The sequence below is a fragment of the Saccopteryx leptura genome, chromosome 1 (assembly GCF_036850995.1).
Source record: "Saccopteryx leptura isolate mSacLep1 chromosome 1, mSacLep1_pri_phased_curated, whole genome shotgun sequence".
NCBI lineage: Eukaryota > Metazoa > Chordata > Mammalia > Chiroptera > Emballonuridae > Saccopteryx > Saccopteryx leptura.
In genome coordinates this window covers 106337618-106350413 of record NC_089503.1, presented here as the reverse complement: position 1 = coordinate 106350413, position 12796 = coordinate 106337618, and the positions used below count along the sequence as shown (strand labels likewise).

Genomic DNA, 12796 nt, shown 5'->3' with positions numbered 1-12796 from the left:
TCCTGGCTGACTCTTACTTTACAAAGTGCTGCGAACGATAGAGACATTGTCTTGGGAAGTGATTTAAATTTAAAATTGTAAGTCCAAATTCAAAATGACCCTTCCATCACAGGATGTTTGAAAGCTTCTTGAGATTTCCTGAGTAAGAAACTGGATGATGATGAATGTAACTACTGGGTCTGTTTCATCAAATCTAATCATGACCTGAGGACGCAGGCTACAAATTATAGCCTGCCCAGCAGAAGAATAAGGTTGGGAGTGAGCATGGAGGGATTTCTTTTTCTTATTTATTGCTTCACTAATTTTGGGGACAGATTTGAGATGGAGTCTGAGTCAAGAACAGAAGAAAAGTTATATCAGAAAGAAGGAAGAAAAATTTCCTATCATATCTCTGTCAAATTATTATTCTATATAGTACTGTTTAATGAAAATATAATGTGAGCCACAAATTTAATTTAAAATTTTCTATTATCTACATTAAAAAAATTAAAAGGAAATAGATGCAATTAATTTTAATATAATTCATCTAAACCATTATATCTAAAACATCATTCTAACATATATAATCAATATCAAAAATTGATAAGATTATTTTTTAGTAGGTCTTTGAAATCTCGGGTGTACTGGATCCTTTTGGCACATTTTGATTTAGACTAGTCACATTTCAAGCACCCAAATGGCTAGTACTGCATATTGCACAGTACAGATTTAGACGCACCAACTGGAATTTGGGATATCAGATAGAAGTCTTTATCAACATTTAGCTACCTACCATACTTTTGGTATTTTTCACTATGCCATAGAAGAGATTATCTCAAAGGCCACATGCTGGGTTAGCAAAAAGTTTTGGGCTTTGGAGCAAGATAGACTATGGGATTTAAATACCAGCTTTGTAACCTTGAGCTAGCTGCTTATCCACTATGAGTCTTGACTTTTTTCAACGATTAAATCAAGACAAAAATAGCTAACTCATCAGATTGTGGAAAAGATTAAATGAGTATAAAGTACACAGCACAGGTTAGAATAGTGTAATGGCATTAAACCAAAAATTTCCCCCATATAATGCCCAACTTGATTTCTAAGGGGACATTTTACTGCTGCTTCATGTGTTCCATTTCTGGAACTTTCCCTGAGACTTCTTCTGCTAAGGCAGCCTTTTCCCCAGACCTTCATGGCCTGGCCCCCTCTTATTATCATGTTTAAGTTCAGAGTGAACAGAAGGTTCTGTTGGAAATCTTCTCTGGCTATCTTATTTAAAGGTGCCTCCAAGCCCTGGTACCTCTAGTATACAGCCTCTCTTTACTTTCTGTATAGCATTTATCAATATCTTAAATTACCTTATTTATATATTTGTTTCTTTGTCTTTTATCTGTCATTCTATCATAGAAGCTTCAAAAGAGCCAGGACCAGGTCTGTCTTATTCAGAGCTCAAAAAGTATTTATTGAATGAATAAATGAATGAATAAATACTTCACCTAGGGAGGTAAATATAAATAGTGCCCTGATTCGAAAAGAAGGAGAAGATGGAAGCTACAGAGCTCTTTTTAACTTAAAATATTGCTCATGAAATCAATGGCTCAGAGCCAGTCTCATGTACTGAGGTTTTTGTGTTTGGTATCTTGATTCTCACAGCAGGACTTGGGAAGGCTTGGAAAATTATTCTCCACAGGTGATTTTATTGTTGCTGCCTATCAATATGTAGCACATGCAAAGTGTATGTTCATGCCACTTAAAACCATCCAGAAAATTAAGTTATTTCTTCCCTTTAGAGGAAGAACCGGGACCCAGTTAGTGTGATGCAATTTTTTGATATAGGGAGCTTGGCAGTACTGGAGAAAAGAGGGAGAGTCGAAAGTTAGGCAGACCTGGGCTTGGATCCCAGCTTTTGCTTTTTACCAGCTATGCAGACTGGGCAAGTTATGTAAATTTTTATAAGCCTCAGTTTATCTGTAAAGCTTTAAATCATAATTTATACCCTGCAGCATTAATGTAAAAATTCACTGAGGTTATGTAGGAAAGTGTTTAGGGTAGCTCAATGATTCAATGAATAGTAGGTATCAATATTGTCATCTTTGCAGGCAAGAATGCCTTGTCAGAGCATACTGACAATCTTTGGAATGGGTACCTCGAGGGTAAAACCCATTTCCTTTTAAGGTTGTGATATTTTTTCCCCCATATTTCTAGGTCATCTAGCTTCTTGCAACTGAGGGTCCAGGATGGGAGGGGTGGTGGTGAGAGGCAACTGAACTGGCTAAGTCTATGCTACGCTTTGAAAGATAATAGTGGAGACATTCCTCTCTACAAGAGACAGTTTCTGGTGTATCTGGAGATGGACGCATCCAGGAGACCTACCTCTGCTAGTTTTCATGACCAGCTGTTTGTAGCTATAGGCAAAGATGTAACTCTTCTGTATTCAAGATTATGGGCCACACGAAAACTGAGAGAAAGGGTTAAGAATGCACACCAGTCCGGGCATATTTCACTTGCTAGTAACACAGAGTGCTCTACTTGATGAACAGGAAACAGGAAACCCAACTCGGTGTTCTGAACCCCACCACTCATCATTACGAATATTTAGACCAGAGTTTAACTTATTTTACTCATTCTTCTACTGACATAAGCCCGTTACATGAGAGAGTGCTCTATAAAGCATGTAATGATTTAACACTTATAATCTCACATTAATATTAACAATAGTAAGTTTTTCATTGACTATAGACCAAGCATTATATAAATACTACTTCCATCCTCCTAACAACAGTGCAAGAAAGGCAGTATCATTCCCCATTTTACAGACAGAAAAAGTGAGGCTCAGAGAAGTGATTGCCCAAGTGTGAGAGCCAAGACTTGAAGCCCAGTTTGTTGGGCTGTAAAGTTCCATGTGTCCTCTGCTATACCTTGCTGGCATTGACAATGGAAGACCCAGGTCCCACAAAACTTGACTCCCTAGTCCCTTAAAGGCAAAGTGCAGAGGTCCAAAAGAACATCATTTACTATACTTATTATGCCCTGGGGAGCAAATGGCCCTTCATTTCCAAACAAAGCCTTGGTCTCAGTGTCTGACATCCAGCGAAGATGACCTGAAGAGCTGTCTTTGAGGCTGACAATGGCCATCTGCAGGTGGCTCTCCAGTGCTGTCTGCAGGACTGAAAACTCCACCGTGAGGACCACTACCTTGGGAAAGTCATTAAGAGTTTGTGATGAGGGTTCTCCAGGAGCCAGTGATTGGTGAAGCCCTTGGGAAACAGTGTTCCAGGAGCTCAAGAAAGGAGGGCTTCAGAATATGGCTGACTCCATACCCCAGGGAAGGCTATTATTCCCATAGCCAGCCCAACAACCAGCAGAAGGTGGCTGGTTGGTCCTGATGTAGTTCTTCCAAGGGAAAGCCTCCTTTAGAGAAGGAATGTTCACCTGGGATCCAGGGCAGGGCCATTAGGAAGTATCTAGGAACCACCACGGGTTGCTTGCAAATTTTTACCTATATTCCATAAGAACACTCCCCTCCCAACACACACACAAACACACGAGATGAGGATTAATAACTAACTCTCAATAGGACCCATGACCTCTGATTTAAAGAATCACTGAAGTTAAAATTTTCATTTGCTTCTTCCTTGTACTATGCACACACACATATGCACACATAATGTTTCATGGGATATATATTACATATTGAATAATTATATTCCTAAATATTGCTAAGAAAACTGAGGCTCAATGAAGATAAGAGTCTTGTCCAAGTTTGCAAGCCAGGTGCAGGGTTAGGATTAGCAGCATTCCGTTGACTCAGAAGCCTGAGACTCAGGTGGGACATCCTTGCCAGCCAACTTGATGAATGAAGACCAACGAATCCCTTGATACTGATAATAACATTTAGCATGCTCTTTCAAACCCAACCATAGGAAAACCCTAAATCGCCCTGTTATTAGGGCAACGTGGGCTGCTTCGGGCTGCTTCCCCAGCATACAGGTAGAGATCACTGAAAGGATATTTTCCTACTCAAAGAACTAGAACTTCAGCCTTTGCTCTCGTGCCTCTTGCGCCGCGCTCCGCGTCCCCCGTTACCGGAGTTAGCCCGACTCCCGGCGCCTTTCCCCGAGGCTCAACGCCTCTGTCCTCCCCGCCCCTCGGGCTGGCATTCCTCTGCCCTGGTCAGTGCGCCTCCAGGTCGCTCCGGAGTACGCCTTGCCGCCCGGAGCCGCTTACCTGCCGCCACCTCCACTGCCTTCGGGGGGAGTCGCGCCTTCCGGCCAGCGCGGATGGCACTAACTTTCCCCACTGGACAGCGGGAGGCCGCTGCCGCGGGCAAATCCTCAGATCCGCGGTCATCAAATCACCTTGCTGAGCCCCTTCCCCTCCCGATTTTGATTTCTCAGTTTGACGTACGTAATTTACATTCCGAGAATCCACAGTCACGCCGAAACTCACTGGCAAGGGTGCATCTGAAGGTGTCTTTTAAAAAGAGGAACGCGTGCAGCGGTAACAGCTGGAGAGCGGGCAGGATTTCTACAGTAGTTCCCCCGAGAAAGGACCTAACCGAGGGCTGCTGTCAAAGCCCCAGCTTTCCCGGCTCCTCCGCCGGCTCCAGCCGCTCACGCCGCCCGCGCTCCCGGTCCGCGCCTAGCCTCGAACCCGCAGCTCGGCCGCCCGCGCTGCCTGCGCCTCCCCTGGCCGCACGCGCGGGCAGCAGGCATCGCCCGCTGTGGCTACTCACCTGTGTCAGAGAGCGAAGTCTGCCATAGCAGCCCGCAGACACTTCCTGCAGCGGAGCGCGAAGATCTCGCTGTGCTCGGCTGACTCCGGACAGCGGGTAAAATCCAGAGAGAGGGCGAGGAGCGAGCCGGATGGAAAGGGAAGTGGGCGGGGAACCCGCGCAGCGGACGCGGCCTCGGATCTCAGCCTCGGATCTCAGGCTCAGTCCCACCTTCCCCAGCCCGGTGGCTTTGTGAGCAGGAGCTCAAATCGGTGCACTTGTTCACTCGTTCTTCACGAGGGGAGGAGTCAGTGTTGCAACATTTCTGTTCCTTGCTGGAGGCAAAACCGTGATTTTCTTCAGCATGCAAAATGTCCAGAGCCTGCCAGTTTTGAGGGAGGTAGTTGGGAGAGCAAGAATGCAGCAGAGATGTGGGGAAGAAATAACTGATTGTCCCCAGATTGGTTTGGCATGATCAGGGCAACACGTCTTCCACTGAGACAGAACCAGAAAATAGACAAAACAATAATAAAAATGGCTTAGTGAATTCAGTGACCTCAAAGGTGATATTTCTCCTGGTAAGCCAAGATGTTGAGTGTCTCCGTGTGTCAAATTTCTTTCCTTATTTTTGAATAACGTTGAACAACAGCTTGATCACATTTGAAGGGAGCTCCAGGGATTTGAATCTCACCTTTACTGAGAAGGAGGGCTTATAGTGAAAGTACCAAAAGAAAATAAACAGTCAGTGACCCAAGGAAGTTTTGCTTTCTTTTTATGATAACCCAAAACCCAAACATCCAGGGTGCTATGTTTATTCTCTGCCACATGAGTATAACACGGAAACATTGGTTAGTATCCAAATAATCCGCGATTTTGTTGTTTTCCACAGATACAAAATGTATCTTTTCTAATAAGGTTGTATGTGGTTTTGTAGTAACAAAACCAGGCACAATCACTACCTTTCTTCTTGTAAAAGAAAAATACTGAAACAAATTGTAGTAGCTGCCTGAATTAAATAGTTACCCCTCAATCAGTAAATTGCTGGTGTCTGATGTCATTAATATTGTTTTTGATTGTTTCCTAACTCAGAGGGGCACCAAGAAAATACTTTAAACAAGGACTATTAAGTTTGTTGACTTGGACAAGAAATATACCTGCCAAGAAGGACACCTGGTGGTTCACTGGGCTCAAACTCATAATAAGAGTCTAGAAGCCATTCCTGACAGGGGGCTTCTTACACAGCTTGCACTCCAGGAGTAAGTCACAGACTGAATTGCAAGCCTCCTGCAGGCTGAGCAGACCCTTATAAAGAAATTCCTGGAATTCTCTTTCAACCAGTGGGCTGAGACATGTCCCATCCAATCACAGTCTTACAGCTACATCTTTATTTGCATCTTCACTGACCAATCAGAGCAGTTCCATAATGACCAATTAGAATGCATGATCCCAACCAATTAGGACCTTGGACAGTGCTGTTTCGACCAATCAAATTGCAAATTTGAATTCCTTATTTACATATATATGGACCAATCAGGGACTTGGGCAGGAACTTGCTCTTTAAAAGCAGGCCTACCTGCCATGGTCGGTAAGCTTGGTCAGTTAAGAGCATTTTCCTGAAACAACAAGGTTGAAGGTTCGATCCCTGGTCAGGACATACACACGAAGCAACCAAAAAGTACACAACTGAGTGGAACAACAAATGCTTCTTTTCCTACTACCCTCTCTCTCCCTTCCTCTCTCTGTCTCTCTAAAAATCAATAAAAATTAAGCCCTGGCCAGGTAGCTAGGTTGGTTGGAGCATCATCCTGGAGTGCGCAGGTTGACAGGTTCTATTCCCTAGTCAGGGCACATACAAGAGAAGCTCAATTTTCTGCCTCTCTCTCCCTCTCTCTAAATAAATAAATAAGTAGAATAAAATAAAGTAAAATAAAATAAAAGCAGGCATCCCTTTTGTCTTCTGGAAGCACACTTTTCCTTTGCTTTAGAAGCTGCATCTCCTTAAGTTTGCAAACTGTTCATCTAAGTAAAGTTTCTCCTTTTACCATACCCCAGATTGGGGACACCTGTTGACATTTGGATTGGTGGCAGCAAACTTTTGTTAATAAGTTTCAACAAAAACGTTATTGAGATGTTGGGCCTTCCCCTGTTGATTGGTTGCCGCTCTGGAATAACTGGCGAATGACATTCAGTAGCAGCTACTTGCGAAGCCTCGGGAAGCCATTACAACTCCCAGGATGCTTTGGTGGTTATTTTGGACTGGGAGCCCAGCATCACCTGTACTAACACGATCACCTGATACTCCCTGTTCAATACTATAGCTTTGTACAATTAAACCATAGACTCCATCTGGAGTCTTCCTTAGCTTCTTTTATGTATACTTAAATTCATTAATGGGTGGACATGAAGGTATACAATACCTTTTTACTTTCAAAACCCCTGGGTGACATGGGGTCTTCAGTGGCAGAATATTTCTATATGATTTTTGCAGAGCAAAGGGTCATTACATTTTTTGGAGTTGTTGTAATAAGAAAATCCCCCGCCTCTCCCCCTCCTCCCACCAGGGGAGAGTCTAATCAGACTATTTTGAAAGCTGATAAAAAAAGAAATCACTCTACATAATTCTAGACTGTCAGCTCTTGGAAGGTAAGGACCTTGCTTTTCCTTCTTGGAATTCCCAGTTAGCTGCACACAGCTCAACTCATCTGTGCTCATGGTTTCCAGTAGATGAAAGGTTGGTTGTTGAGTGACTAATCCACGTCACTGGGAGAGAAGGGCAGAGCTGGCTTTGTGATGTGTTGTGCAGCACACAGGTGCTGTTCCCAAGGCACCAGCATTCAAGCTCAGTGAATTACCATGCTGCAGCTTCACTGAGATGATGGAGGAGGTGTGCTGGTGAACCTCAACCCATTTTCGCCTGCAATTGTTTTGTCTGCCTCCTTCTCTGCACATTAACAGATCCCAGCCCCCCTACATGAATTCTCTCCTTGTGTGTCTCTGACTTGTCATTGTCTCAGTGGATGTGTTCCTCCTTTTTTCCAAGCTATTCCTCTAGCCAGATCCTGGCCCCCATCCCTCCCGCTGCCTCTAAGACCTTGCTCCACTGTCAGATGCAGAGAAAAGAGCTTGGCGCTTGGCATGGGTTTTGGTCCTTACTATTCATGTGGCTTCCCAAAGCTTCACTCGTCTCACAGTACATTGGGTGCAGTAATATATGCCTCAAATATAATGCTGATTATTAATCACCAGTGTAGGGAATAATAATGGCTACAGTACACATTAAATGCCTGACAAGTAACAGAAAGTCTGGAAACATAAAGTTTCCTTCCCTCTTTCCCCATGCATACTTGATCTTTTCTGTCCTGTGTGCTTCTTCATCTCAACCTGCAATAGCCCATCATGTCCTGACCCTGCTAATGCTTTTGGTGGCTTTACAACTTAATTCACTCCTTTCTTTACTTGGCAAGCTTGGTGAAAGAATGAGCTACACCTTAGCTTACCTGAGTCACTATGCTCTCAACACCTTCACTCAGTGCTTCTTTTCTTTAATTAAAAACATTTTTTTCCTGTTCATTTGAGAGTGGGGAAAAGGTGGGGGGGAGTGTGGGAACGAGAGAAGCATCAACTCATTGATTGTTTCACTTAGTTGTTCCATTAAGATGTGTACTCATTGATTGATTCTCCTACCTACCCTGACCAAGGATCAAACCCATGATCTCTGGCACACAATGTCCATTGAGCCATCCAGCTAGAGAGCCCATTCAGTGGTTCTTAACCTTGACTGCACACTACAATAGCCTGAGGAGTATTTCAAACATACGGAGTCTGGGTGTCACCTGCAAACTTCTAATTCAGGTGATTGGGGGCAGGGTGAAGGGGGCGGGCTGATTCCTCTGATTTTATAAAGATGCGCAGGCAGGGTGAAAAGGGCTCCCTAATCCGCTCTGCACCCCGCCTTCCACCACTGCAGCTCATCGCATGTCCTCTGGCTGTGTCCGTCAGCCAGGCCTCTCTGCAGCGTTCTGCGCCCCTCTCTCTTTTCTCAGGAAGCTCTCAGTCTTTGGCTTTCAGCCTCTGCCTGCCCCTGTTCTCGTCTGTCACACTCTTGTGTTGGCTTCTGCCACAGCCCCCTTTCTTTCTCCCCCTTCCTAAGTGGAAACATTTTGTCATTGGTCTTTCATCTTTCTTCTTTGAGAACTATATTCTTGTCCTAAAATATAGAAGACAAAAGAAAATGGTAAAAATACCAAAAGAGTAAAAAATCACCTATAGTCCCGCACTTAAAAAAACATTAAATATATATATATAGTATACCATATATATATGGCTGTAAAGCCAAATATAATCTTCCTGAGTCACGCACATCCTCTTTCTATCATTGAATTGTATCTCTGGAGCTGACCACTGTTAACATAGTGGTTTATATCTATTCTTTTCCTACATGTACATAGTCTCTGTGTGTACATGCCTGTATTTTTAAGGTAAAAATGAAATAATTTCTGTGACTTGTCTTTTCAAAGATTAATGCAGTTATACATTCTAGGTTACTAGCCATAAACTTAACTCATTCTTTTTAATGGCAGTTGTTTGTAATTTATTCTACTATCCTTCAATTGGTAGATCTTCGGTGATATAAAGTGCTGCCATAATTATCTTTGCATGTACTTTAGGACAGCTGAAGATGGTATTGTTGGGTCAAAGAGAATGATAACTAAAATTTTGATAGATCACTGCCAAATTACTCTTCAAAAATGTTGTACCAGCCCTGGCCAAATAGGTCAGTTGGTTAGAGCATTGTACTGACATGCCAAGGTTGTGAGTTGGATCCCCAGTCAGGGCACATAAAAGAATCACCCAATGAATGCATAAATAAAAAACAACATAGCAAAGTTTCTTCCTCTCACTCTTCCCCCTCCTCTCTTTTAAAAAAAATCATTATTTGATATTGTTGAAGAAAGACCTAGAAGTGAGATTACTGAGTCATAGGGTGGGAACATTTAAAATTTGATATATATCTCCATATTCTTCCAAAAATATATACCAATATACAGTCCTACCAATGACATTTTCTCACATTCTTACCAGCACTGAATTTTATCAAACTAACTTTTGTCAGTTTGATAAGCAAAATATTGTCTTATTATTTTTCTAATTCAAGGTCCCCTGACTTCTTGTGAGGTGAAATTCATATGCTTATTATTATGTGGAATTTTTCTCTTCTGCTGTGACTTTTGAATCCTATGTCAATTTTTTTGTATGTTTGTCTTTATAAAACTTAATTTTTGAGTTCTCCTTTACTGTTGTGTAGTTAAAACCTTGTTAAATGTATTGTAGACATATTTGTGTTTGTTGTGTTTCCCTTGTTTTTGTTTCCAGACAGTTTTACTGCACAAAAGGTTTTAATTTTCATCTTAGTCAAATCTATCAATTTTTATTTTGTTAAGGCTCTGGGTTTTCTATATTGCACTTTCAGTCTAAAACTGTTAAAAAAAATTTAATAGGTCTTCAATTATTTTAAGGATTGTTTTTAAATATTATATGATGTAGAGAATTAAATTTATTTTTTTCTGACTGAATAGGTAATTATCCTACTATCTTTATTTTAAAAATCTATGATTCGGCCCTGGCTGGTTGGCTCAGTGGTAGAGCGTCAGCCTGGCGTGCAGGAGTCCCGGGTTTGATTCCTGGCCAGGGCACACAGGAGAAGCGCCCATCTGCTTCTCCATCACTCCCCCTCTCCTTCCTCTCTGTCTCTCTCTTCCCCTCCCACAGCCAAGGCTCCATTGGAGCAAAATTTGCCCGGGCGCTGAGGATGGCTCTGTGGCCTCTGCCTCAGGCACTAGAATGGCTCTGATTGCGGCAGAGCAACGCCCCAGATGGGCAGAGCATTGCCCCCTGGTGGGCATGCCTGGTGGATCCCTGTCGGGCGTATGCAGGAGTCTGTCTGACTGCCTCCCCATTTCCAACCTCAGAAAAATTAAAAAAAAAAAATCTATGATTCCTCCACTGATTTCTAGTGTCACATATCACACATTGCGCATATATATATATATTCTAAACACCTACTCTGTTTTGCTTGGCATACCTACTTATATGCCAATAATGCACAATTTTGGTAACTGTAGTGTAACAATAGTATAATGACCATTTCTGCAAGTGATTTAGCCACATCTTTCCTTTTATAATTTTCTTGATAATTATGATATATTTATTGTTTCCCATAAAGCTTTAGAATCAATTTGTACAAATTAAAGATAAGATTTCTTTGGTACTGATATATTTATATGTTAATTTGGAAAAAAATGATATCATTAAGTCATTAATTCTTCTTACCCAGGAACTATATCTCTGTGTTTATTTGGGTCTTTTAAGAATATCTTTTAAATTTTAAGTTAATCTTATAATGTCATTATAAGCTTATTACACAATAATTTACTTAATCATACTTTATTATCAACATTTAGGTTCCCAAAATTTACTTCTATGAATAATACTATAATGAGCATATTTGTGGAGCAGTTATGCCTTCCTGGAATTTATTTCCTTATTACTGTAACTTTGTCATACAGTTGGAAATGAGAAAGTCTGATGACTCTAGCTTTGTTATTCTTGCTCAAAATTGATTAGCTATTCAAAGTCTTTTGTATTATATGATTTATAGACCTGATAACATTGAGTCTGTAGATTGCTTTGGATAGTATGGACATTTTAACAATAATGAGTCATCTCATTCACAAATGTTAGATATTTTTCTGTTGATATGTGCCTACTTTAATTTTTTTAACAATGTTTTATAATTTCTAGTGGACAGATCTTTTACCAACCTAGTTAAATTTATTTCAAAATTTTTTTATGTTGTTGTGAATTGAATCATTTTCCTAATTGCCTTTCCAGAAAGTTTATTAGTGTATAAAAATGCAACTAAGTTTTGTATGTTGATTTTGTATCTTGTAACTGTACTGAATTTGTTTACTAGTTGTTGTTTCTTTGTATTTTTTTGAAGTGAGGGAGGCAGAGAGACAGACTCCTGCATGCACTGGACTGGGATCCATTTGGCATCCCCACCAGGGGGCAATGCTCTGCCCATCTGGGGCATTGCTTCGTTGCAACTGGAGCCATTCTAGTGCCTGAGGCGTAGGCCATGGAGCCATCCTCAGTGTCTGGGCCAACTTTGCTCCAATGAAGCCTTGGCTGCAGGAGGGGAAGAGAGAGATAGAGAGAAAGGAGAAGGGGAAGGGTGCAGAAGCAGATGAGTGCTTCTCCTGTGTGTCCTGGCTTAGAATCAAACCTGGGACTCCCACACGCCGGGCCGACACTCCACCTCTGAGCTAACCAGCCAGGGCTTGTTTACTAGTTTTAACAATTTTTTTGGAGTCTTTAGAGTTTCATGCATATAGAATTATGTCAGCTGTAAACAGATGATTATACTTCTTTCTGTTATAAGTGCTTTTTATTTCTTTTTCTTACTTAATTGATCTAAGATTTCCAGTACTATGTTGAATAAAAGTGGTAGTGGACAACCTTACTTTGTTCTGGGTCTTAAAAGTTTTTAGTTTTTCACCATTAAATATGATGATACCTCTGAGCTTTTCATATATAATCATTATTATGCTGAGATATTTTTCTTCCATTCCTAGATTGCTGAAAGTTTTTATCATGAAAGGGTGTTGGATTTTGTCAGACTTTTTCTGTATCTGTTGAAATATATGATTTTAATCCTCATTCTATTAATGTAGTGTATCATTAATTGATTTGCATATGTTGAACCATCCTTGAAACCCACAAATAAATTCCACTTAGTCATGGTTATAATCCTTTTAATGTACTGTTAAATTTTGTTGAGGATTTGTGCACAATTGTTCATCAGAAATACTGTACTTCAATTTTTTTGTAATGTCTTTGTCTGGCTTTGGTATCAGGATAATGCTGGTCTTGTAAAATACGTTTGGAAGAATTTTTTCCCCTTCAATTTTTGGAAGAGCTTGAGAAGGATTATTTGTTCTTCAAATATTTGGTAGAAGTCACTCTTGAAATGATCTGATTCTAGACTTTTTTGTGTGGTAAGTTTTTGATTCCTGATATAATTTCCTTTCTCATTGTTGATTT

The 12796-nt window shown here is 41.1% G+C and overlaps 1 protein-coding gene across 2 annotated transcripts in view; it reads right to left on the bottom strand.

Moving 5' to 3' along the window:
* PRLR (prolactin receptor) overlaps window positions 1–4929 on the bottom strand; it is a 164823-nt gene extending 159894 nt beyond the window's left edge. For both annotated transcript variants that reach the window (XM_066373574.1, XM_066373564.1), the window contains exon 1: window positions 4715–4929. The gene's annotated coding sequence lies outside the window, so the exon portion shown is untranslated. The remainder of the gene's footprint in view (window positions 1–4714) is intronic.
* Window positions 4930–12796: the final 7867 nt, after the last annotated feature.